Source organism: Agelaius tricolor, unplaced genomic scaffold (assembly GCF_023055355.1).
Source record: "Agelaius tricolor isolate 1412-34295 unplaced genomic scaffold, bAgeTri1.0.p SCAF_7, whole genome shotgun sequence".
NCBI classification, from domain to species: domain Eukaryota; kingdom Metazoa; phylum Chordata; class Aves; order Passeriformes; family Icteridae; genus Agelaius; species Agelaius tricolor.
The window spans coordinates 21136022-21159464 of record NW_027269267.1 but is presented as its reverse complement, the minus strand read 5'-3'; positions in this window follow the sequence as shown (position 1 = coordinate 21159464).

Genomic DNA, 23443 nt, shown 5'->3' with positions numbered 1-23443 from the left:
GGTGTGGCTGAAACCTGCCTCTGAGCTGGCGTTGTAATTAGCTGAGTAATCCTACACCAATCAGGGCCTTGAGTGGAATTTTTTTTTTTTTTTTGACCCACTGTGATACTTTGTTCTGTCAGGAAGTGAGTGGCAAAGGCCAGTGTCCAAGAAGAGATGAGTCAGGTTAAGCAGCTAGACAAAGGCATCAGATTTGCAGCTCTGCAAGAGGAGTGTGAGGCTGTCAGCGTGTTCAAGAGAGGCACAGGGGTTTTATGAAAGGCGGTGCTGAGTCATGAATGACAGCGAGGAGACAAAGGGAGATTGAAGGTGAAACAGAGTATACACAGAGAGGATTACCAGGAAAAAGCCTGCATTTCATATTATCCTTTCCATTCTTCAGGGCTTCACAGGAAATTATGTGCCTTGGTTTTTGAAAACAGTTTGTTGCAGAAGCTGTGTGTGCTCTGCTCTTGGTTCATTCTGCATGCTTTGCTGTGAACTAGGGCAGTGCTGATTAGATAGACAGCTCATAACCCTATTCAAGATTTTTCCCCTTAGGAAGGAAAAAAAAAAAAAAAAGCTGATGTAATTCCCCAGGGCTCCTTCTTTGGCTTTGCAATTGCATAGCTACACAGGCTCCCAGAGTAATTGTCTTGAACAACGCCCCAGCCCCCATCTACACTGAGGGACCTTCTGGCTGCGTTTCCTTTCCCGTGTTTTCTGCTTTATGTAAGGAATGAAAGAGAGAGAGTGAAATCAGAAGAATGAAAAAGGTGATGAAATTTTCAGTTCAGACACAGAAGGTACATTGAGTACTAGATGTCAGAGGGAAATCAGGGAAATCTGAGAAAGAGGCTTCTGCGTTCCAGACTCTGACTTCCCCACCGATGGGGTGACACTGAAGTGGGAGGCAGGGAACACAGACAGGCTACTGATCCTCTGCAGCAGAGGCCTTTCCAAACGGCATCAGCCATGCAGGCTCCGCTCAGATCGCTGCCTCCCTTTCCAGCACACCACGGCATCGGTTAATTGATTCTGAAAACCTGCTCCTCGATCACACCCACAGGTCTCATAAATGTGCTACAGTTAAAATCATCTTGGCCTGAAGGCTGAAGGATCACATATATATCCAAGCCCTTGTCTGAACCCCCCAAAATAAAAGACCAGAGAAACAACAAAAAATCTGCTTTCAAATAAGAAGGGGGAAAAAAGACATGCTGAAGGTCTGTTTAAAAGAAGTAAATGCTGCATTCCCCTCAATCTGTGACCACTCATTCTAAAAATCAACATCTGAGGAATCAAAGGAGATTTTCGGATTTGGAAGGCCAGCCACATTTGAATGTAAATAAGTGTTTATGTACTTGTGGAAGGAAATAATTTTACAGTATTTTGTAAACCAGCTTGCTGCCTCCGTGTCTCTTTTTCCCACCTGAAAAGTAGGTCAACAGTCCTTATGGCTTTGAAAAGCTGAAATGAGGAATTCTTGTTGAAAACAAGCAGGGTTTGTGTTATAAACAGAAAGAAATACTAGTTTTATCTTTTGTATGTAAGACTTCAGGATACAGTTAGAAGTCAGGCACCACTGCGTGTTACTTGGCATTTATATTAAGAGCCCACTGCACCCCAGCTTTTCTATACTCTGCTTCATGATTCACACAAGTGGATGAGTTGCAATATACTGCCTGCAGCAACATAAAATCAGCACCCCTCCGATGAAGAACAATGGCAAAAAGGGAAAGATGCTTAAAGATGTGTAAATCCAAGGAGTTATTTGGGTAAAGGAAGATGGCAAGGTGGCTCAAGGACCTGATGAGTCAGCATATCCCACTCTAACTACCAAGAACATTACAGAATAAATGGGATATTAAACTATTTATGGATGCTCGCATCATCACAACAAAACCCAAAGGAAAAATAGTAATTACATTTCTTGCTGCCTCTTGGAATAAACATACACCAGGGTCACTGTGGATTTTATGGTCCCAAACCCAACAAATATAAAAGAACCTGTATTTCCCCTATGACAAAAACATTTCTCAATTAGAAGGAGTAGGAATTGACATATTTTTAAAAGTGACTAGGAAGGCTTCTGTTTTCTGTTGTGAGGGAATTTCCAGCACCCAATGTGAAGCACTTGCCTGCTATGGTGTAGCAGGAAAGCTCCCTACAGAACTAAACATGCTGCACTTAGGCCAGTACATGCTCACATACACATGCATACAAACACAGTTTCATCTGTAACCATGACTGCTGCAGTTGCATATTTTTCTTTTTAGTTTTTCTGACAGCCTACTGAGAGCACTTTATTTTACTTAAACAGAAGAGAACGCCTGAGACCATGTGGTTCTGGCTGCCCCACTTCATTCCATTACAAAGTAACTGTTCAGGAAAAAAAAATCCTGGGCAAAAGATGAAGCTTATTGATATTCTAGCTTAAATAAACATGACTGCATATGCATTAGTGAGGCAAACTGAATAATAAAATCCCAAACAACGCAGGATGGAATAATTGCATTTTGTTTAGTTATACAATGAATTTTCAATAGCCTTTTTAAAAAAGGTATTTTATGACTTTGGTTGAAATTGTAAGCATTGGTGGTGTTTGTAATGTGTCCAGTAATTCTGGTGGATCCTTGTCAAATTGCAGCAGCCTTTCCATTTGGATTCTCTCCATCATTAAGTCTTATTTTCCTGTCAATTTGCCCATTTTGTTAGGAGTTTCTTTCAGACAACAGACTGGGAAACATACCTTCAGCAGCAAAGAAATCAAACCATCTATAAAAATAAAAATATGTTTTATTAATTATTTCCAGAAATATGGTTTATCAAAATGTATTATATGAATGCTAGATTCACGGTAGTCATTTCAATTCTCTCAAGCATTCTCTCACATAACCTTTGCTTTTCCTTATTTTTTCTAAAACACAGTGGATACACTTGGATTCTATTTAGGACTCTTGAAATGTGTTAAAACAGCCCAAAAAATGCTAAGTGGTCAAACTCAGCTGTGATGAGAGTTGGGTTTCAATCTTCATAGCAAGTTTAAATTAGTGAGAAAAGGGGTAGATGTTAACATTTTTCCACTGGTGCCAGTCTAACACTCAAAGATGATTCTAAAAGCTTTTAAGTCGTACTGGAAACTTCTCAAAGTCAGAACTGATCTTATGTTTATTATGGACACTACTGTAGATTTAAGTAAACATCAACTTACACCAAGCCTGAACTCTATTGTCTCCTTTACTTGCTTCTGCTGAAATCCTGCTCTTATCGTTCCGGGATCCGAGTCACTTCTTGCATTAATCAGTGCAATTTTCTGAGATTACTGGAATGGCATTAGATTAAGTCAGCAGAGAAACTGGCTCTCTGTGTGTATCCTAATTTTACATCCCCATGAAATACCACATCACTCACATCAATCTGGCTTTCACACTTGGAATGAGTTTCACAGCGCCCTCTCGCAGCGCAGTTTCATGCCATCACTGACTTGGCTGTTTAATCTGTCCCAGGATCCCCAGAGACACCTCCTGAAGCCTGTTCATTTGACACAGCATTTGAAAGACTGGGGCCTTTTCTTCTTATTTTTCTTTTTTTATAGTTTAGTGAACATTCAGAAACAACTTCAAGAAAGACACGGGATGATGTATTGGTATTGTTTTGACCAACGTTGCAGAGAAGGCTGCAGCTGCATCACTCCCAGGAGATTCTGTGATGCTGGACAGCTCTGTACATTGCTTCTTCTGCCCCCTCCTTCTAGCCTGACATGGAAGATCATGGCACAGACAAGCTGGAGAGGGATTCACAGATTTTGGTACCGCAGAGCATAACCGGCACAGGAAGGGCAGCTGTTGAGTTTGCTGTTCCACAGCTCTGTGTCAGGAGTCACCTCAGAGGGCAACGAGCTACAGTCCATGCCATGACCTGGTGAGCAAACAATGGAAACTCAACTTGTTCAAATGCTTTTACACTCCCACTGCCTAAAATCCCCAAAATGATCCAGACAGAACTTTCCTATGAGGGATCTTCCCTGGTAGTGTCAAATTGCAGTCCCTACACACCGGTTGCCATCTAGCATTTGTGGGTTAACACGTTCCCTCCAGAACATACAATGTGGATACTTAGTTCCTGAGGAGCAGAAAAAGCTGCAAGGTACAGAAACACCTAATTCTTTGGTTTGTGTTTGAACCAAAGTAATTTCCAACAGGACAAGAGGACAGTCTTAAGCTGCACCAGAGGAGGCTTAAGTTAGATATTAAGAATTTCTTCACAAGAAGGGTGACTGGGCATTGGAATGAGCTAAGGGGCTAGTGGAGTCACCATCCCTAGAGATGTTTGAGGAAAAACTGGATGTGGCACTTAGTGCCATGGTCTGGTTGACACGGTGGCGTTCAGTCACAGGTTGGAGTCCATGATCTCACAGGTCCTTTCCAATCTAATGGATTGTGTAGTTTACAATACTATAAATCCTTTACAGGAGAAGCACCTGGGCTGTGAGGGAGCCTCTGGGCCAAAGAGCCCCTTTGGTCCCGACAGGCTCAAAGCCTGCAGGGTTTTAGAGCAGTAAAGGTTTTCTCCTTTACTGCTGTAAAACCAGGCCAGCCGCCCACCAGCCCGGCGGTGCGGGGGTCGCCGGGACACGGGGTTCTGGCCAGCAGTTCCCGGGGTGCTGGAGGTGAGGTCCCCGCCCCGGCCGAAGGAGCGGCGGGGGATCGGTTCCGCCAGGCCGACCGGGCCGGGGCCCTCGCCGGGGCCATGGCGGCGGCCGCCCCTCCCGCCCCGCGGTCACGTGTCCCGCCGGGGAACCCGCGCGCTGTGGCGGGGTCAGTTCGGGCTCCGCGCCGCTACCGCCAAGCCTGGAAGAGAGGGGCACTCCGGCCTGCGCCATCCCTCAGCGCCGGGACGGGGCGGGCCAGGCCCCGCGTCCGCCCGTGGGCAGGCACAGGGGCTCGGCCTCACCCCTGCGAGGGCTTGGGGCCACGGGTGTCACGGCTGCTCAGCAAAATGCCTTGGGGCGGGCAGGGATGCCCGTCCCTGAGGGCATTGCCCCCTTCGTCTTCTCCTTCTCCTCTGCAGCCCCTCGAGAGCTGAAACTGAGGGGGCTTCAAAGTGTAAGCGGAGCGCAGGTAATTGTGTGGCTTCTGTAGGGGAAGGCAGATAACATGAATTCCCCTGGTAGAGGCTTCTCTTTGCCCATCTTCCCGGAGATCAGCACCAGTCAAATGGGATCTCTCGAGGCAATGCTAAGACTTGACCCACTGGAACCAGCAGAGAAAAAATGCTGTTATATCGATACAAAAAGTGCCCTAATCCCCAATGCTTTCTTTCCCTGCAAGAAAACTTTCTTCGATTTTTCTCTCCTTTCCAGGCTTAATGATCAATTAAATAAATACCAGCTTCAAGTCACCTTTCCTACAGCTCCTTTCCCCTCCCTCCCCCAGCCCCGGCGTTGCAGGCATCTGTGTGTGGCTGCCGGGGCTAAACCCTTCCTTGGAGCCTCCGTGTGCTCAGGGGCCGGGCAGGGAGAGGCAGAGGGGGCGAGAGCCGGTTCTTGTCCTTTGACCTCTGTTGGGATAAGAAAAGCAGGTTAAAAGGTCAAGGAAAACAATTGCAAGACTTCTATTGCTTGAATAGCATGCCAAATAAACTTATCCTGGGGATTTGGAATGATCCTTTTATGGGAATTTCTACCTCCCTCGGGATTGTGCAGGCTGATTTTATGGGGCATGCCCAATTATTTTGGGGGAGGGGGTGGCAGTGCTGGAGCTATGCAGCACCCTTGTTTAAGGAGGAAGAAGTACAAGGGAGGAGGAGGAGGGCACTGCAGCCTGGTTTAACTCTTCTTGAGCTGCCTGAAATTTGTCAGCCAATACATTGACTTCTTCCTTTCTGAATTATTTCTAATCTATAACATCAGCATATAAAATCAAGGAGAAAATAGAGGCCTGCTGTGCTTTTTACACAAAGTGCACTACTGTGACTCCATTTACTAATGAAGTTACTGCTGTATATGAGAGCAGACCTTTCCCCAAGTCTGGATAAAAGAATACTTTGTTATCAATAGCTGCCTGGTAGTCATGGGGCTAGAACCTTGTTTGAATGGCTTTCTATAGGTACATTTGGTTGATTCTTTGAGAAAGAACCTTCCTTTGAGAAATCGATTATTTGGAATAAACTCTTTCACATGCCTAGAAATTCTTCAGAGCTTTTAAAATAAAAATAAAGGAAAATGTATTTAAGAAAAATTAAACAAAATATTTCCCATCTCTAATTTTTTAGAATTTTCTGACAAAGGACATTTTTCAAAAATTACAGTTTCTGAGGGTAGGAAGTCATCGTATTTTTTCCAGTCAGTTTTTCATCTGAACCTTTATTCTTTTTTCCATGTTGGTAAGAAATTGTGGACAAACCCCCAAAACCCTGAGGAAACCACTCGTCATTGTGAGGCGCTTCCAAGAGACACCCTAGTGTCCAACAACAGGGGGAGTGCTGGTGAAGGGGAAACTCCGGAGCCCTGGCTCTCTCCTTACTGTGCCATCGCCTTTGCACTAGGGTCAGAGCCTGATCTACCAGTTGTACTGGTTAGTGGTGGAAAAAACCCAGCCGTGTGGGCAAGGCTCTGTGTAGGCACAGTCATAGCCCCAAGTCAAAAGAGGCAAGTATTCACCAGTCTGGCGCATGGAATGTGTCGAGCACATCCCAGCACCAGGGATTTCCTGCATTTGCATGTGTAAGGAGTCATACTGGGGTTGTGGGCAATTCCAAAGGGCTGGTAACCCCAACAAAGGAAGTCCTTTTGATGTAGGGAATTGCTTGGAACTCTTGGATGAGAAAAGAACTGGAAAATGTTATATAGTAAGAAAAAACTGTGCTTAGTTAATCAAAAGGTTTATTAAATCAATGATCTTTTTGGGTAACAGGGAGAATGAAGCAGAAAGTATTTCACTGTATTAGTAAGAGTGCTGAAGACTCTTTAGGTGCAGTATGGAGACAGAGCATAGAGATTACATAAATTGTAATAGGTACAATTTTTTGTGAATTTTCCTCTTAAAATAGTTGTTTGCTTGCAAGTGTAGGTACACAGTTTGTGGTAATTGGGAGTGGGGCTGCTGCAGAGCCTCATCCCCAATGGGCTACAGCTGTGAAAAGCAGGTGAGCAGCATTGAAAGCAATGAGCCATGGAGTACCCAGGTGCACTGACCAATCACCAAAGGGACACACAGGTGCAATGCATGAACATGAAGGGTATAAAAGGTTGGGCTAAAGAACAAGAAGAGCAGATGCTTGAGGCCTTCTAGAGTGATAGGATGTTGCTCTATATGGACAGGTCCTTGATGCCTTCCCATGTGCTATGGTGTTACTCTGTATGGGTGGATGCTTAAAGCCTTCTGATATTATATGGTGATACTCTGTGTATCTTGGTTGTCTCAACTGCCACCTATGTTGGGACATGCAAGTACCATGAGATCCTGAAGTATGAGTGGAAAGTATTCTGAAATACTTTCCTGAAGTGTGGATCCAAAAATTGCTGGTTCTCTGGTTTTAGTTCTTAATGTGTCTATGTTATAAAATGTTGCTGCACCTGTGTATAAAAGCCTGTTTTATGTAAAACTTTCATGATAGCCAGAGAAGTGTGCTAAGCTCAGGGCTGTGCTGATGACTTTTGAAGGTCTGTGATTAGCCATCACAAGGCAACTAGAAAAGATTGGGTGGACCAAGAAGGTCCAATGGGCCATTTCACTTCACCCTAGCCTGGCCCACCATCACTGTTTCTGCATAAAAGGCCATGCACTGCAGGTCTCTGGGGAAGCTGCACACTGCTGACCACAGCAGCAACAGGGGTGCTGTGGGATACCCCTGAATCCCTTCAGAGACATGAAACTCCCTGGGAATATTCCAGTGGCTGGAAGTAAGACTGGGGCTCATGGGCAGGAGTGAACCCCATCTGGTTAGGCACAGTTCTGAGGGAGTTTCTATGGGTAGGTGGTTATCAAGCCTCATTACAAGCTCCTGTTTGCAATCTAGGATGTACATGCAGGCAGGCTGTTGTTTCATCATTCTTGTCCCTGAGGGTAAATAGAGGCTCTGTGTCCTAAGAGGGAAACTAATGTAATAACTTTAACAGAAAAGTCAGTTATCTCTTTTTGGGGGGCAATAAAAATATTGGCCTTTTGTGAGAAATTGAAAAACAGAGTAGGTTTGCTCAGCACAACTACCACAATTATGTGTCATTGCTGTTCACCCAGGGCTAGGAGAAAAATAGTCCCATCTCCTTGCTGTTGCTATGGGAACTTTTTTTGGAGTTTTCACAACTCTTCTTTCAAGGCTGTTGGAACAATGAGGAATATTGAGCAAAGACTATCAGCCATCATCCAAAGCACTTCAACAAATACTAAGTTTTATTTTAAACTGCACTACCATCAGCTCTTGCCTAATTACTGTTGCAGCAAATACGGTGGCTTTCCAAGAACTCTGCTGCAGCTCCCCACAGCTCTGTTGCTCATCCATTTGGGTCACCTACCAAGTCACACTTTGCCTTGTGGTAAAGCAAATTCTGTGTGTGTTTCCTTGGAATGGTGTGATTAACTTATTTATTCAAGCAGTTCTCTGAAACATTAGAAGAGAAAGGCATATGGTGTGGCCTACTTGCACAAGTCAGAGTCAATTTGTTATTTTCAGCACTGGTAGCTTAATACATTTGATACTTCTCAGTTGATTCACTTTTGTGCCCAACTCTGATCTTTAATACATTAACCTTAAGAAACCTGGATTTTAAGCATATGCATATATTCTGAAACACCACAATTGATTTCTGATGCAGCTATGCCGTTTCCTTAATTCTTTATACTGTGTGGGCCACATTTTCAACAGCCTGTGTCCAGGAACCTGTTGCAGCACAAAAGTCATGATGTCCCTGTGGACAAAAGCTTTTAATTTCCAAACATGAATCAATCACATGTTAGGGCATTTCTTGACTTTTGCTCAAGGGAAAATTGAAACATTTTAAAATTATTTTTCCATGATCTACCTTGTATAATAAGTCTGTGACAATTTTTTTATATAACTGTTTCTTAAGGTTAGAATTTGTAATTTCCTCTAATTTTATGCAATATCATGAACATGCCTAGTGACATCACCACAGTAACGACCTGTTGCACTGAAATAGAATAAATTTTCTCTACTAGAATTGGGGAGTAGGAAAAAGGAAGGGGTTTTATTTAGTCTTAATTTTAACATCTCCTTAAGGGTGCTTTTTTCTCTTAGAAAATGGTGGGAAAAGAGCTAATTCATGATACAAATCATAAAAGGAAACAATAAGTGAAAAGTACTGAAATCACGGTGCTGCTAACCAGTTTTAGGCGTGCAGGTGAGAAAAAGTTATCAGAATCAAAATGTGTGCGATTCTTCTTTAAAAAATTAGTAAAAATGGAAAACTGTACTAGAACCATTTCTGTGAGTTTGAGCTTAAACATTATATGTGTGGCTTTATGTTGGTGATTTCCTGAGAAAACTGGCAGCTGGGCTGTACTCTCTAGGCTCATGTGAAGGGCTGCTGTGAAGATTAGGAAATTACATCCCTTGGCTTTAGTTTGCATAGGTGCACATAACTGTGCACTATTCCTTGGCTTTCTGCCACTCTTAAATCCAAGAGTCTCAAAAATATGAGACTCTTCCCTCCCATTGGTTAAGAGGAATAAAGCCCTTAACCCTCACCACATCCGTCTGCTCTGGAGCTGGGAGCTGAAGGCCTGCCTGCAGCATGGTGACATAATCCTGTGTGGAGGAAAAATAAAGCTCAAGTTCATGAGGAGATCTACAGCTGAATGAACCAAGAGCTGCTGTAATGTGGAGATGTGTAGTAAGGGTGGATGGTGTTTGGCTTCAGAGAGCTCCCACAGTGTGGGAAATAGTCTATGGCCACAATGATTCAAGGTGTTCAGGTTGCTCTCCTGCTACCCCATACAGCTGATGCATGTTTCAAACAAACCTTTCTAGTGTACAGTGACATAAACAAGGATTTCACTCAGTGCTTCTGCTTCTCATGGGTTCCTCATCTCTGGCACTCTCAAGTTCTTTTCCCACATTGAGAGATGTGCTGGGTGATGACTACACACCCTTGTAATTACACTTGTGGATGGAGTGAGGCAAACAGCCTGGTTGTTTTTGGTTTGGGATGGAAAGGTCAAAATCCTAACAGTTCCCATTCCCACCAAAAATAAAAAGTTATATGGTTCTAACCATGGCCACAGCTCTACAAGCATGGCTCCCTTGACAGCTCACCTCTCCTCCCTTCTGCTGGGACACCAGATGTCTGGAGTAACGGGGCAGCAGCTGGCTTTGCCTAAGGAACCACCTCATGGCTGAGGAGAGGAGAGAAAGCAGGGACTGCCGGGTGCCCTGAGGGGTGGGGTCAGGTCACAACTGGCTTAGGGGTGCCAAGCAAAGGGAAAATGAGACTTGAGTCACAGTTTCAGCTCAGCTGCATGCATTTTGTGTTGTCAGAGGTGAATAACTGTTCAGTGGGCTCTGCTCACAGGGTTTTGCTGAAACCAAGTTAAATGTGTCTGCTGAGGGGCAGGGAGGGAATGACCTGTGAAACCAAGTTCTAAAAAAACCCCACTCTTGTATCAGAGCAATTGCTGCTGCAAGGTCACACAGCAAAGGAACGTTTTCCATCCTGTAGTTTTTATTGTAGAGATGATGTTGATATTTTCCAGGATCAAGGAGCAGGAGAGGTAAGGGTAATTTCAGGGCGCTGTTTTCAGAAGCATGGCTTCAGCTAATCCCACCAGCAAAAGTCCCATCCACTGCAGCAGAAAAAAATTCAACCAGTGGCAAGTGCCTCTGTAAATCCCACTTAAGATGGCATTAATTTCTATCAGTGTTAATAATAGCTGCCTGCATACTGATTTTTTTTTTTTTTTATTGCAGAATTGTCCTTTGGTCTCTGCCTACTGCTTTTTTACCAGCAGTCAGTGCTCTCCACCTCATCTAATCCTGTTCCTCGCCTTTTCTAATTTTCATAGCAATGAATTGAATTTATACAAGCTCAGTGTATTTTTCAGAGTTCATCTATATTTATTGTCAGTAGATTTTTTCATCTCTGTTTAAAAAAATGTTTTGAATTGTATTCAAAATTCAATTGGAAAACATCTTGGGAAGTGTAGGCACACTCTCAGAATGACATTTAAAAATGCAGTAACTTATAAAAATATTCTTGCAAATTCCATGAAAATTAAAAAACACAAAATTTTCCATTAATTTTTCACTAACCACGTTGTGGTATCCAGTCCTTGAGCGCATTACATCCCTGCAGGGCATTATTTTTCATAATGTAACTCTCTTTCCAGCAGTAGTGGACTACAATTTCAAAATTCTCATTTTTTCCAAGGTGAAGAAACTTCTTGCTTTGAGGCTCTGGAGTTCCAGAATAGCTCAAATTACTTGTATTTCTTTTTCCACTCACTGTTAGTACTTTGAGTCAGCAAAACAGGAAATGTCAAGGGATTGCTGAGGTATGCTCCAGGTATAATAAATGGGGAGAAACATATTGTCATCTGTTCTGTGTATTGGGAAATCTCTGCTGGAGTCAGGATACTGCTAAAACTGAAGGACATTTCAGGTGTTCTCCAGATAAAAGAGAGGTCAGAGAGAAAACTAACTCAAGGGTAGACAGATGTGTTCTAAAAGTAAAATACGCAGAGGAACATCTTCCCTTGACTGCCAGACTATGCTTTAGCTGGACTTGAGTTTGCAAAGAGCACTTTTTAATGATCTAAATGCACAAGAGATCACCAGGCAAAGCAGCTATTCCAGATGTATCTGTGCTTCTGAGTTGCAGGGCACTGTAGATCTCACAGAAGAGTTTAGTTTCTGGTTTTGGCTCAGACTCCCTCATACAGTTATCTCAAAATTAATGTGAAGTCTGTCTACCAGAGGCCAACAAAGCAGACTTACTTTGCACTGAGATCATAATTTGGCTTGTAGTCTCCTATTTAGACTAGTCTGAGGTTTGCTTTGAATAAGAAGAACTGAGGAATTATTAAAGAGAACAAAAACACGATCAACAAGAACCATAATAAAAATTACTATGTTTTCAGGAAACAGAAGAGTTTAGAGCACTCATAGCCCTGGAGTTTAATTAATGAAGTTATATATCTGCATATGAATAAGATTTTACCAAAAATAAAATAGTATCCAATCTGCACTATCTATGGTCATCTGGGCTACAAATCAGCTGTCCACTGTCTGTACCTCATACCATCTCTTAAACAGCTTTGTATTTGAGAGAAAAGCCATACCTCAGCAGGTCTCTAAAGATTTGAAATATTAGTGGTTATTAAGAATTCATAAAAACAGAAGTTAGTTTTCATTTTCTCATTTACAAGTAAATGTTTACTTAAAACTTGCTGGTTGCTTCAAGTGCAGATGAAGATCCAGTTTCATTAAAATCCTCAATTTTTGTTATATGAATTTGGTAGTATAATGGTGTTTTTTCTGGTCAGCAAGCACTGCAAAAGATTTCTTCTTTTTCTCAGATTTTCTTTTGGTGCCATAATATTGAATAGTGACAGTTTTGAAGTTGCTACAGGAAAATTATTCTAACTGCCTTTCCCCTCTGTTCTCTTTAGGAGCCTGCAGGCACAGAAGGCAACTCATGGTAGCCAGTCCTGCACTACAGAATAGATGTTCTCTATTCCCATAGCCATCCCACTGGCTCATCATCCTCAATGATGAGGTAAAGTGTCTACAGGTTAGTTAAGATGCTTCTCTGCATTCACAGAAGACAGATTCAGGAACTTCCTCTGCCACTCATTGCCTGTGAGACCTGTAAAGGATTTAACCTCAGCTTCCAGACCTCCTTAGGCATCTACATTTCATTTCTTTCAGGGCATGTGTTAAAACAGATGTATACAATAGAAATTCCTTTCCAAAGGGAGATTTAGACACCAAAGCACAGGCCATGAATGCTGATGCTACCCTGGCACCTAACTCAGGCCTATACAGAGAAGCTTAAATTTAGGGAAAGGCAGAAAGGACTTCAGTATGTCCTACTGGGCACCTACCATGTTGTCTGAGTGACTCTTACTCCCAGGCCCAAAGCCATTCAGAAAGACTGTGAAATTCTTACTTTTCATTTACATTGAGTCACCTAAGAATTGTCATAACTGAATCCTTTTGAGAACTGAGTTGAACCATCTCTAGGTTGCATCTAAACTCTTAAGCAGATTTATGCCATATGATATGACCGGCAGTCATGCCTTGCAAAGCTTCCAGACCCATGGATTTGTTGGAGTACTCCATGACTATCTCCCCAGCTAAGCACTCAAGGTTCTTTCCAGATGGGGGAAGGGAGAATAATGTGTGTTCAAGTCTCACAGCAATATGTTTTGGGAAGCATCTGAATGGGGAACTGAGAAACTATTCTAGGTTCTTAGTTATACATTCTATCTCTATCTTCTGTTGCTGAAATGAAGAAAATACCAATTTGAGTGTATTCAAACAGAAATATATCTTATTTATTACTTGAGCATAATTCCCGTGAATATTGCAAAGAATTCTCATGCTGTGAAGTTGGCACCTATGACTTAGTCTTGAGTGCCATATCAAACTCGATAGCTTAAATGTTAAACATAAGGCCTCTTGTCCTGCTTTTCTTCCACCTGCCTGATCTAAGCTAAAGCTGTCACAGGATCCTGGAGACAACTGTATGCAAAGGAAAGACCTATAAATCCAGTTCTTTCTTTCAGATCTTTTATCTGATTATTTGGGAATTACTTTAGCTAATGAGTTAATTTTTTTTATACTTTCCAAGGGTAACATTCAGCACAGGAGCAGGATAGCCATCCTCACATAAGTGGGATTATGTCTTTGTTCAAAATTATAGCTTTTGATTCAGATTTACTGTCAAGATATTTGTCAACTGAAGAGTGTGGATCCCAGTTTAGGCCCATGGGATACCAAGAACCGAGTCAGTCTGCAAATATACAGCTAAACTGAACCACAGATACTTTATGTTGTGTACCTGCAGTCCCATATCACACCATCTGCAACAGCTGTTGGAGTATGCCCAGGAGAGAACAGGGATGCAGAATGGGGTGGTGAGAATGCTGGTCCCTTCCAGTGTGCACACAGGATGCTCACATACCTGAGCAGTTGGGATGTTTTTATGAGTTCTATAGTTCAGTTGTTGCCTAACTGCTACAGGAGGGTTTCTTGTTGGGGTCTTCAGTCTGATATTCACAGTCCTCTCCCATATGTGAATGTATCCTATCAAAGGCCAGAACACCTGAGAAGAGATGTAAATGAGGCAAACAAGAACCACACATCACTAGGAATGCTCATTGCCTCGCCTCGCCTTTGGTGGCCCTCTTGTCTTCTCTTTCTATTCTTGTAAGAGGGAGTTGCTCTCTGCCATTGTCACTGTCCTGCTGTGTGAGCATCTAGCACAAATGAGTCTGCCCCTGCATGATAATGCTGTTTTGAATCTTCCTGGACATCTCCAGCCCAAGTGTGGGTTTAAGATTTCCTAGAACATGCAATAGAGAAATGCAACTGAACTGATGAAATTCACTCACCTACTGCAATTTAGCTCAAAATTAAAATTTCAAATATGCTTATAGAAAAGACTGTCACTTGAAGACTTAGTAAGCTAAAAGCTCACTTGATTTTTTGAAAAGATCTGTATTTGCAGTGCTTTTCAACAAGCAGCTCAGATCATCCAATTTTCTTTACTTCATCTCAACAAAGCGCCACAGGTCGATTACAACATTTCTTTAGGAAAGGAAGAGCAAGTTATTCCACAGAATATCTACCTTAATTACATGGTTTCTGAGCTGCAACACTATGGCTTATAGTTCAGTGGTTGCATAAACTCCCCAGTGGGGATTCTGAACAATATTTAATTAGTCAGGTCCTGCTGTGTGGTACTCCAAACACCCTGTTTACCCAATTAAGACCAAGGTTGTGTGATCTTACAGTTAGTAGGAATCTCTATATAATTGCAGCTGGAAACTGGAAATGTAGAACATATCTCTTTGCAACTTTTATTTGTGCCATGTCTAAATAACACAAAGCAGATAGAAAATAAGGGAGTAAGAAATCCTTTCCAAAACATCTGGTTTAAACATCTGCCTGATGCAAAAGAGGCTCAGCTAGCAATAGGATTCTGGTTCATGGCATGCTCTGTCGTAATAAAATAAGACAGAGGACATTTGAGATGACAGTTTAGGTCTCTAGGAATATGCCTAAGAAAGGGATCTTCAAAATCAATACACTCTGTACCAAAACACACAGGAGAACTACTGTATTTTAAATACTGAGAAGCACATGGTGCTAGGAGACAGAAAGGAAGGAACACACTTGGTGTTCATGTGAATCTTCTCAGCTTGTTCCAATAAAAGGTTTTTGTCCAGAATGGAATGAGAACATAGAGAATACTCTGTTATATACATGATGCAGCTTTTGCAAAAACTTTCATTTTATCAATGGTGAAATAATTGCCTCATCCACAAGATAATCTTGAAAATGTCTCTGTGGGGAGAGACATTGGGGAAGACCCTGGGGATCTTCCCATCCAGAAGGGAGACTGCAGAATGTTGCATTGCCTTGAAGAGCACTGCAAACTGCAGACTTCCTCTTCTGGCTCTGGTAGACTCTACTGCAGTCTAGTTCCCTTTTGCCAGGGGAGGGTTTTGTTTTTGGCCTCCATCTTGATATTATTATTCCACCTGTGGGCTCCTGATAGCCTCACAAAAGTCTAACAGTAATCTTCTCTAATGGTTCTTTTAAAGTTTATCTTTAAGGCCTATTTCAGTGTTTAACTCCATAATAGAGTAGAGTCTTCATTGTCATACATTGCTTCTAAAATGATCTGGAAGTGGAAAATCTGGGTCCATTTGGTTTCCCAATGAAAAATCAAATTTAAAAAATCATCAAAGTGCAAAATTTCACTTTCCATCAAAAACCTATTTCAAATCAACTCTGATTGTAACACACATACTAGAAATTGAAAGTGAGGGCTTTTCTTTAGATCACAGTGGATTGTGCTGCATCAACATTTACATGAAAGAAAATCTGAAAAGAAAATGCAAGAGATTTTGTGCCTTCAACTTTAATAGGTGTAGAAGTTTACAAAATAATTTCAAAACAATGTTACAAGTAAAGAATATTTCACAACCTGCATACTTTACCTTTTACTTATTCATGCCAGGAGATATCTGTGATATTAGTCTTTACTTGCCAAGAGTTTTCTTAACGTAGATCTCTATGTTTAGTCATGTTTTATCCCAGAAGTCACTCTTTTCCAGTGATGGAGAACAGATAGCATTGTGTGTGTATGTGCATGTGTGGGTGGGTGGGAATTGTAATCATCACTGTCTGGTCACACTAGTTGAAGTCATTTGTAGGAGGTGGCAAGACAGCTAAAACTTAAGTGTTGCCATGGCCATAAGCAACACACATATATTGCTCCAGTCCTTCCTGTGTTGTAATTTCCTTTGATCATACCGATGTTTTGCCTCTAGAATCACTTTTACATGAAGCCAGAAGCATTCTGGAAGCATTGAAGAGATTGGGAGTAACAGCTGAGGCAAGGAGGGGGCTCATTGTCACCAGCATTTGTAGTCTGCAAAAATTGTTTGGCTGGTATTTACCATTTTTATAAGAGAAACTTAAAACTGTCCCTACTAGGTGGGTGTAACACTAGTGATGTGTATAGGGATTGATGACTAAACTAGGAGGATGCAGTAATCCCTAATTTTCATCAAGTAGCTTGAAGGGAAGAAGAGCTAACCAGATTATAAAATCTTGATCCTTTTAAGAATTCAAATGTAAGTACTTTTTAAAGATTTCATTATGCTTTGCATTCTGTAATTGCATATCTAGCACTTACCTGTATAATAGATAAGGAAAACTATGTGAAAAAGATGATTGAAAATTAGTCGTTAATCTGTAGAGGTGAAATGGAATGGTGAGCAAATCTCAAATAGTAGGAGGCAAACCAAAAGTCATGCTGGCAATAACTTTTACAACCTCATGCCAAATATATCCCAAGAACTTGTAGGAAAACTATTACTCAGCCTTTTGGAGTTAAATTCAAGGTGTGCTCTTAAGCACTGGTTTCCCTTTAAGACATCTAAGGCTGGTATTTAGGCAAAGCCAGCAGTGACAAACTCCAGGCTCAGCTGCTGTCTAAAACACCTGGACACATATGGCCACATCCATACTTATAACTTTAACTGTGCCAGGGAAAGATTCCAGGCACTGGAACTCAAATCATTTATTCTTTACATAATCAGCAGTCTTCAGCTTCTCCTGGGTTTGGATCCACCATCACCATCCTGAACATTTTCCTAGCTTAGTTTAAGACTTTGCACAAACCAGAGACTGTCTCCACTTGACAGTGTTGATGTGGATGCCCTACTTGGAGGCTAAAAGAGCTTAATGATATGGATTTGGCTGTAGTGTCAAAGGAGGGGTCAGGGAATGTTTAACTTCCTTTTCAGGACACATCCCAGTATAGAGATGGGAAATTCAGATGGAAGTGTCCCATCAGTTTCTGTTTCAAGGCATGTGTAAATTTGCACCCAATTCCTGGCAATGTTTAGAAACTGGTGAATTGATCTGGTGAAGAAATGCATGTCCCAGCCCTAGATCAAATGTTTTTCTAGGAAGGGAAGAGATTTGAGTCTTTATGCCCTGTAATGTGTGTAGCATGTTCTGAAGGGTCTGGCCATCTCAAAGAACTGGCTGTTAGTCAAAGGGATATCAGGCCTCAGACTAACTGGCTTATTATCACAGCACAAAGGGTGGAAGCGAAAATAAGACTTTAATATGTTTTCACTTAGACAAACTCAAAATTTAAATTAATTGATACTTGAAAATTATTTTTCCTCTGTTAATATCTTGATATGTAAAGTCAAGACAAAGAAAAGATATCTTACAGGCAGCTCAGAGCATACAGAGCATTTATATTCTTTTTAAAAAGTGATCTTTTGTCTGCATTTTGGCTTCTGAGGCCACATTTAGTTACAAAAATAAATTGTTTTCCTTTCAAAAATGTTGAGTGCTCTTGAATCCTATGCAGTCGTGTTCCCACATATTAAAAATGCTAGGCTGGAAGAATTTCTAAGCACTGCTTAGTAGACAAAAGCCTAAAGGTTTTGTTTACAGACTCTTTCACAAAAGAATAATCAAACTCTGTAGAGAGCTGCTACTCCACTTACTCGCTAGCCTTATTTTGACAGCCATTGCTGTTCTGCAGCCTTTTGTAAAGGGTGGGTTCATGTGGAAACCAAAAAAGTGAAATCATATTTACTGTCAAAAAACCTGTGTGTTTTAATCTTTCATCTGCCACTAGCAAGTAATCAAAGATGGCAGTGGTAGTAGCCCTTGTAGTTAACCCAGTGCATGTTCATTAAACGGCAGGGGGTAGCCAGAGTGTTTATTTCAGTAAAAACAATTAAGCATATATACATTTATTTTTCAGTGTTAATGATTCCCTGTTGACAGAGCTGAAAGGCAAGTGCTTCTTGAGTCTCCAAAAGTGATTATTAAAGAGAAATGACTGTCAGTCTTCTAATTTGGGTGAATGCCAAGTAGACCAAAGGTGACAAAAACGGGAAAAAGAAAAGAAAGAATATTCAAGGCTCATTATCAACATGCTCTTTTTTATTTTTTTTTTTACATTGTCACAAATGAGCTTCACAGCTTTCCCTTCATTATCAAACTGCTGGCCATAATACAGTCATTTAAAATTGCATCATGATGTGGTTCCATATATGCCTGAGATGATTTCTGCTTCCTAATTTCTCTTTTGGAATCATTCATCATTTTCTTTATAAAGTATTACCTTCCTACTGCTGTTTGTCAAACTTCTCCCCCCTCTGTGGAGAATTTTGCTTGCACTCAAGTGAGCCATTTCAGGGGAGGGAGGGAAAAGGGAATTTTTAAGCTCTCCAAAGCTGTAGAGGAAAAAAAAAACCCGCTGTCATGGTGCCAGCAAAACATATTCTCTGGAAAGCATGGTTGTTAGGACCCAGGCTATGAATTGGGTACACAAAAGCCAAGAGGAAAGAAGTCATGCTCTTAGCATTGTTCTATCAAGCAAAAATATGGAATGAATATGTTAAGGGCCCTAAAAAGGTGTGGTGTTCCTAGCAGGTTGGCTCATCCTGTTATTGAGAGTTAGCAAATGTTCACACTCCATGTCTTTCATATTGCTGCAGACCAAGTTCTGCTGGCTCATCATGATTGTTATCTCTACTGGAAAGCAAGCAAACCTCTCATCTGTGTGAGATCTGATGTGACATTCAGTGTTTTAGTCAATTCCAGCTGGCTGCTCCAAAAAAGCAAGCAATGTTTCATAGGTACCACAGCTATTTCTTTCTTCAATCCCCTGAAGCAGTAGCTGTGGGGCTGTACTCACTGTGAGGTAAGGAACTGCAAATTCATATTCTATTATATACAGGTTTTTTATCACCTCTTTCACCATCTTTGTAGTAATCCAGCTGCATTAGGTGATGTGACTAAATGACTCCTTCTTTTCTCTGTTTTGACAGTCTCCCATTTTTGAGACATCTCTGACTGCATTGTATGTATATCTCTGGACTTCATAATCTGTTTTAGAGCCTAAATTACACACTCCAGCCATACAAACACCATTCCTCTCTGTCCTATTAATTTGTAACTTAAAGACAAGGTGATGAAAGTTTTCATGCGATCATTTTAGGCAGAAATGGGAAGGCAATTCAGAGTAAAAATCCTATGCTAGCATAAATTCCAACTGCAGTCTGTTTATTTCAGTAGAATTATGGCTGAGGATCAGCTTCCTGGTAGATCACGTTCAATTAGCCTTTCAAGCAGGTGTGTTAGATGTATATCTTCCATGATCACCCTGTCATGGAGTGACTGGACTATAACCTTTATCAGAAGCCTAAATAGGCTCAGGAATATACCCTCCATTGGCTCCTGTCCAACAGACAAGAGTGTAAATTTGAAGACAAGGGGACATAAGGAGCTAGCCTGAGAAGGAACAAATCAAAAGTGAGCATTTATTTAGTTTGGTTACACGCAGTCATCGGGTAAAAACTAAAGTATTTAGGGTTAAAATAAGTTACTAAGCTCTTTAATGGTGGATGAAAACTTTGGACTGACATGTAACATGGATTGCCTGTAAATTACAAAGGTGGTTTATTTAACTTGTACAGTATAAAGTGTATTTTATGACATAAAATTTTATAACTTCTGCATTAAATTACTTCTTTGGATCATAGAAATTATTCCTGTTGCCATTGCCACACACTCACTCTGTTGGTGGTAGTGATGGCAAATTAGTTCAAGGGATATGTTTTGGTCATAGCAGTAAATGTGAGGTCCCATGGAAACAGACTCCCTCTCCTTCAAAATACAGTTTCATAAAATGGCTCCAAGCTGGGCATTTGTCTGTTATCTGAACCACCAAGAGCTCAAAAGATTCAGTTTGACATTGTTGGGACCAGGACAGACACACAGAGCTGTTACACAGCCATTCTTCACCAAGGATCATCACAGCAATAAATTATTTTGCCTCTGCGGCCTCCTGAAGAGCAAGGAGGCTCCTGCAAGGTTGCTGCAGCAATCTGTTGGAGCAGTGCAAACAGGTAAGCCAGGTGTCTGGGGATGTTTCTTCATCACCATTTCCTGGCATTCCCCTCCTTACCTGGCCTGCCTCCTCCTAAGCAAAAGCTGTGTTGCCATATGGTTTTGTTTTGCTGAAAGGAAACCCGTCAAACCTACCCACCTTAAGATAACAATTTCCTCCTTGTCACTCATCACCTGGAGGCTGGCACCACGGAGATGTGGAAAGCCATGGCCCTGCTGGTGGCAACAGCCTCGCTGTGTGCAAATCCCCAGCCCAGTTGCAACTGAGCCGTAAAAAAGGTGAAGGTTGTTCTGTGACTTGGCTGAGAAAAGAACCTGCTACTGCTTGGAATATGTTAATAAGGGGTTTAGTGTCCTAATATGCTTGTAATTCTTTCCAGTCTTTTCAGTCTAGAAATTGGAATCTGAGCTTTTACAATGTATCGATTCTTGAAATACTTGCATTATACACTAATTCTCCACACACCTACACATTGGGCCAAATCCCAATGCCACGATGACATTATTTCATAGTAAATCTACTCATGTCTACTCAGTAGTGACTTCAGAGTTTATCAGCTTTGTAATAGCTCTGAATTTTGTAAGTGCTTTTTAATTTTTATTTTAAAAAATCATTCTGATGTTTTTACATGGGCAGGCAGTGATAGGACAAGGGAGAACAAATTTAAACTGAGAAGGGAGAGATTTCAATTACATATCAGAAAAGAATTCTTTACTCAGAGGGCGGTGAGTACTGGAAGAGTTTGTCAGGGGATGCCCCATCCCTGGAAGTGTTCAAGGCTGGGCTGGATGGGGTGTTGAGAAAGTGGTGTAGTGGAAGATGTCCCTGCCTGTGTCAGGGAGGCTGGAAGTACATCTTAAAGTTCTCTTCAAACCAAACCATTCTGGTTGTTCTACCACAAGGTCAGAAATGTATAGTTACAGTAAAAATTGAATAGAACTGATCCAAAAAAAAAAGTAAAACCTATTTTATTAAACTTTGAAGTATTTTGGCTACAATAGAAACAATGATACTTGCATTCAAAAAGCAAAACCAAACAGAACTGACCCTCACTATTCGTTTTAATTTTTGGGTTAACATTCTACATGCAGTGAAAAACCCCAGGAGTACTTACTTCAAAGTGTTACCTTGAAAAGCAGTAGTTACAGATTAACAGATTCCATCCCTTTGAATTTTATCGACTGTGCTGATTTTTACTGTCGTTTACAATTGAATGAACTAAATTTAGTGAGTAATGCACCAGTAAAAAAATAATTATTAACAAAAAATGGCCTTCAGTTGGAGCTGGAATTCTTTGTAGCAGTGAAACAAGATATGTGAAATGCTGTAGATGAGGTAGGCTTACTTTTTATTATTATTGTTATTTGCTTAGGGCCTGGAATAAAATTTAATATACTCTGAAGACAAAGGGAAGTTTCCTCTTTTTTATTATGTTACTATTAGATGTTTGATTTCCAATTTAGTATATGAGACATTACTCATACATCATGATTCAGCCTCTTGCTTAATGAAAATTTTGTCTTCTGTACTTTACATTTTCCTGAGCTGCCCTGCTCTGCTATCCAGAGCAGGTTCAGATGATACAGCTTTGGGCCAGTCTCCACTATGGTGAAATAGTACCATATTTTGGCCATTCATATATTCTTCCCTGGGCCCCTACTGTAGGCTGCTGTCACTGGACACAGTGAAGTTTCTGTCTGATCTTGTCTGCCTATTCCTTCCTCCTCTTGAATCCTCTGTTTTTAAACAAGAGAGACTCCCTGGCAATTCACCTATGAGAGAGCACTGCAATGCCTCTGCAGGGAGATAGGGAGATAGTGCTCTTCTGAGATCCTTACTCCTTCTGCTCACAAGGGGTAAATTGCTTTTGTAGGGAAGCACTCTTCACTTAGTCCAGGTTTGCCTAAAAATTTATTCACAAGTTGTCAGAACTACATGCAGCTCAAAATGTTAATAAAAGGAGTCTCTGATACCAAAAAATTAAGATGATTTTGAATTTTTACAGTTTTTTACAGCACCCTCAAAGAGTCACAATAAACTTTCAGAACAATGGTTTACACTGAGTGTAAAATTTTGTCTTCTAACTCTATTCTTCATCTTTTATGGAAGGTAATGTTTTCTCACATTGCACAGACCCTGCAAGTAGGATTGATTTTAGTCATAGAATCATAGAATGGATTGGGTTGGAAGGGACATAGAAATCCTCCAGTTCCAATGCCCCTGCCATGGGCAGGGACACCCTCCTCCAGACCAAGTTGCTCAAAGCCCCATCCAACCTGGCCTTCCGACTGAGATAATTTCTTAGCTCTTAACCAATCCAGGACATTTGTTTTATCAGAGCTATCTCCAGAAGATGCTTGTGCTTTTCTTGTCTAAGACAAAATTTTCCCCCAGTCCTTAAAGCACCTTGGCTGCTCTGCTTCTTAGACAGTTTGATTTACTAAGTCTCAAGCTTTCCTACTTTTTTTTTCCTCTTGCCTTATTTGAGCCTTTATTCTTTTTTCACTAATATTGTATTAGTAAAAGCATAGAGCCAAACCTGACCTGAAGATTAAACAGAGAAACTTCCAAACATGTTGAGTCTGACTGTGGAAAGTCTCCTATGCAGGGCTATACTGCAGCAAGGAAATTCTTCAAAGTGTGTTCAGTTTTCACTCTCCTCTAGTGCTGAGTGTTAAACATTTCTTTTTTCTCTTTTATTTTTTTTCCTTTCACTCTGCTGTGTCATTAGCGCTGGCTCTGTTTGATCCATGAGGAGAGCAAATTTCCTGCTTCTGCCTACAATGCACTTGAGAACCCTTTTGCTAGAGCCAGTAAGAATGC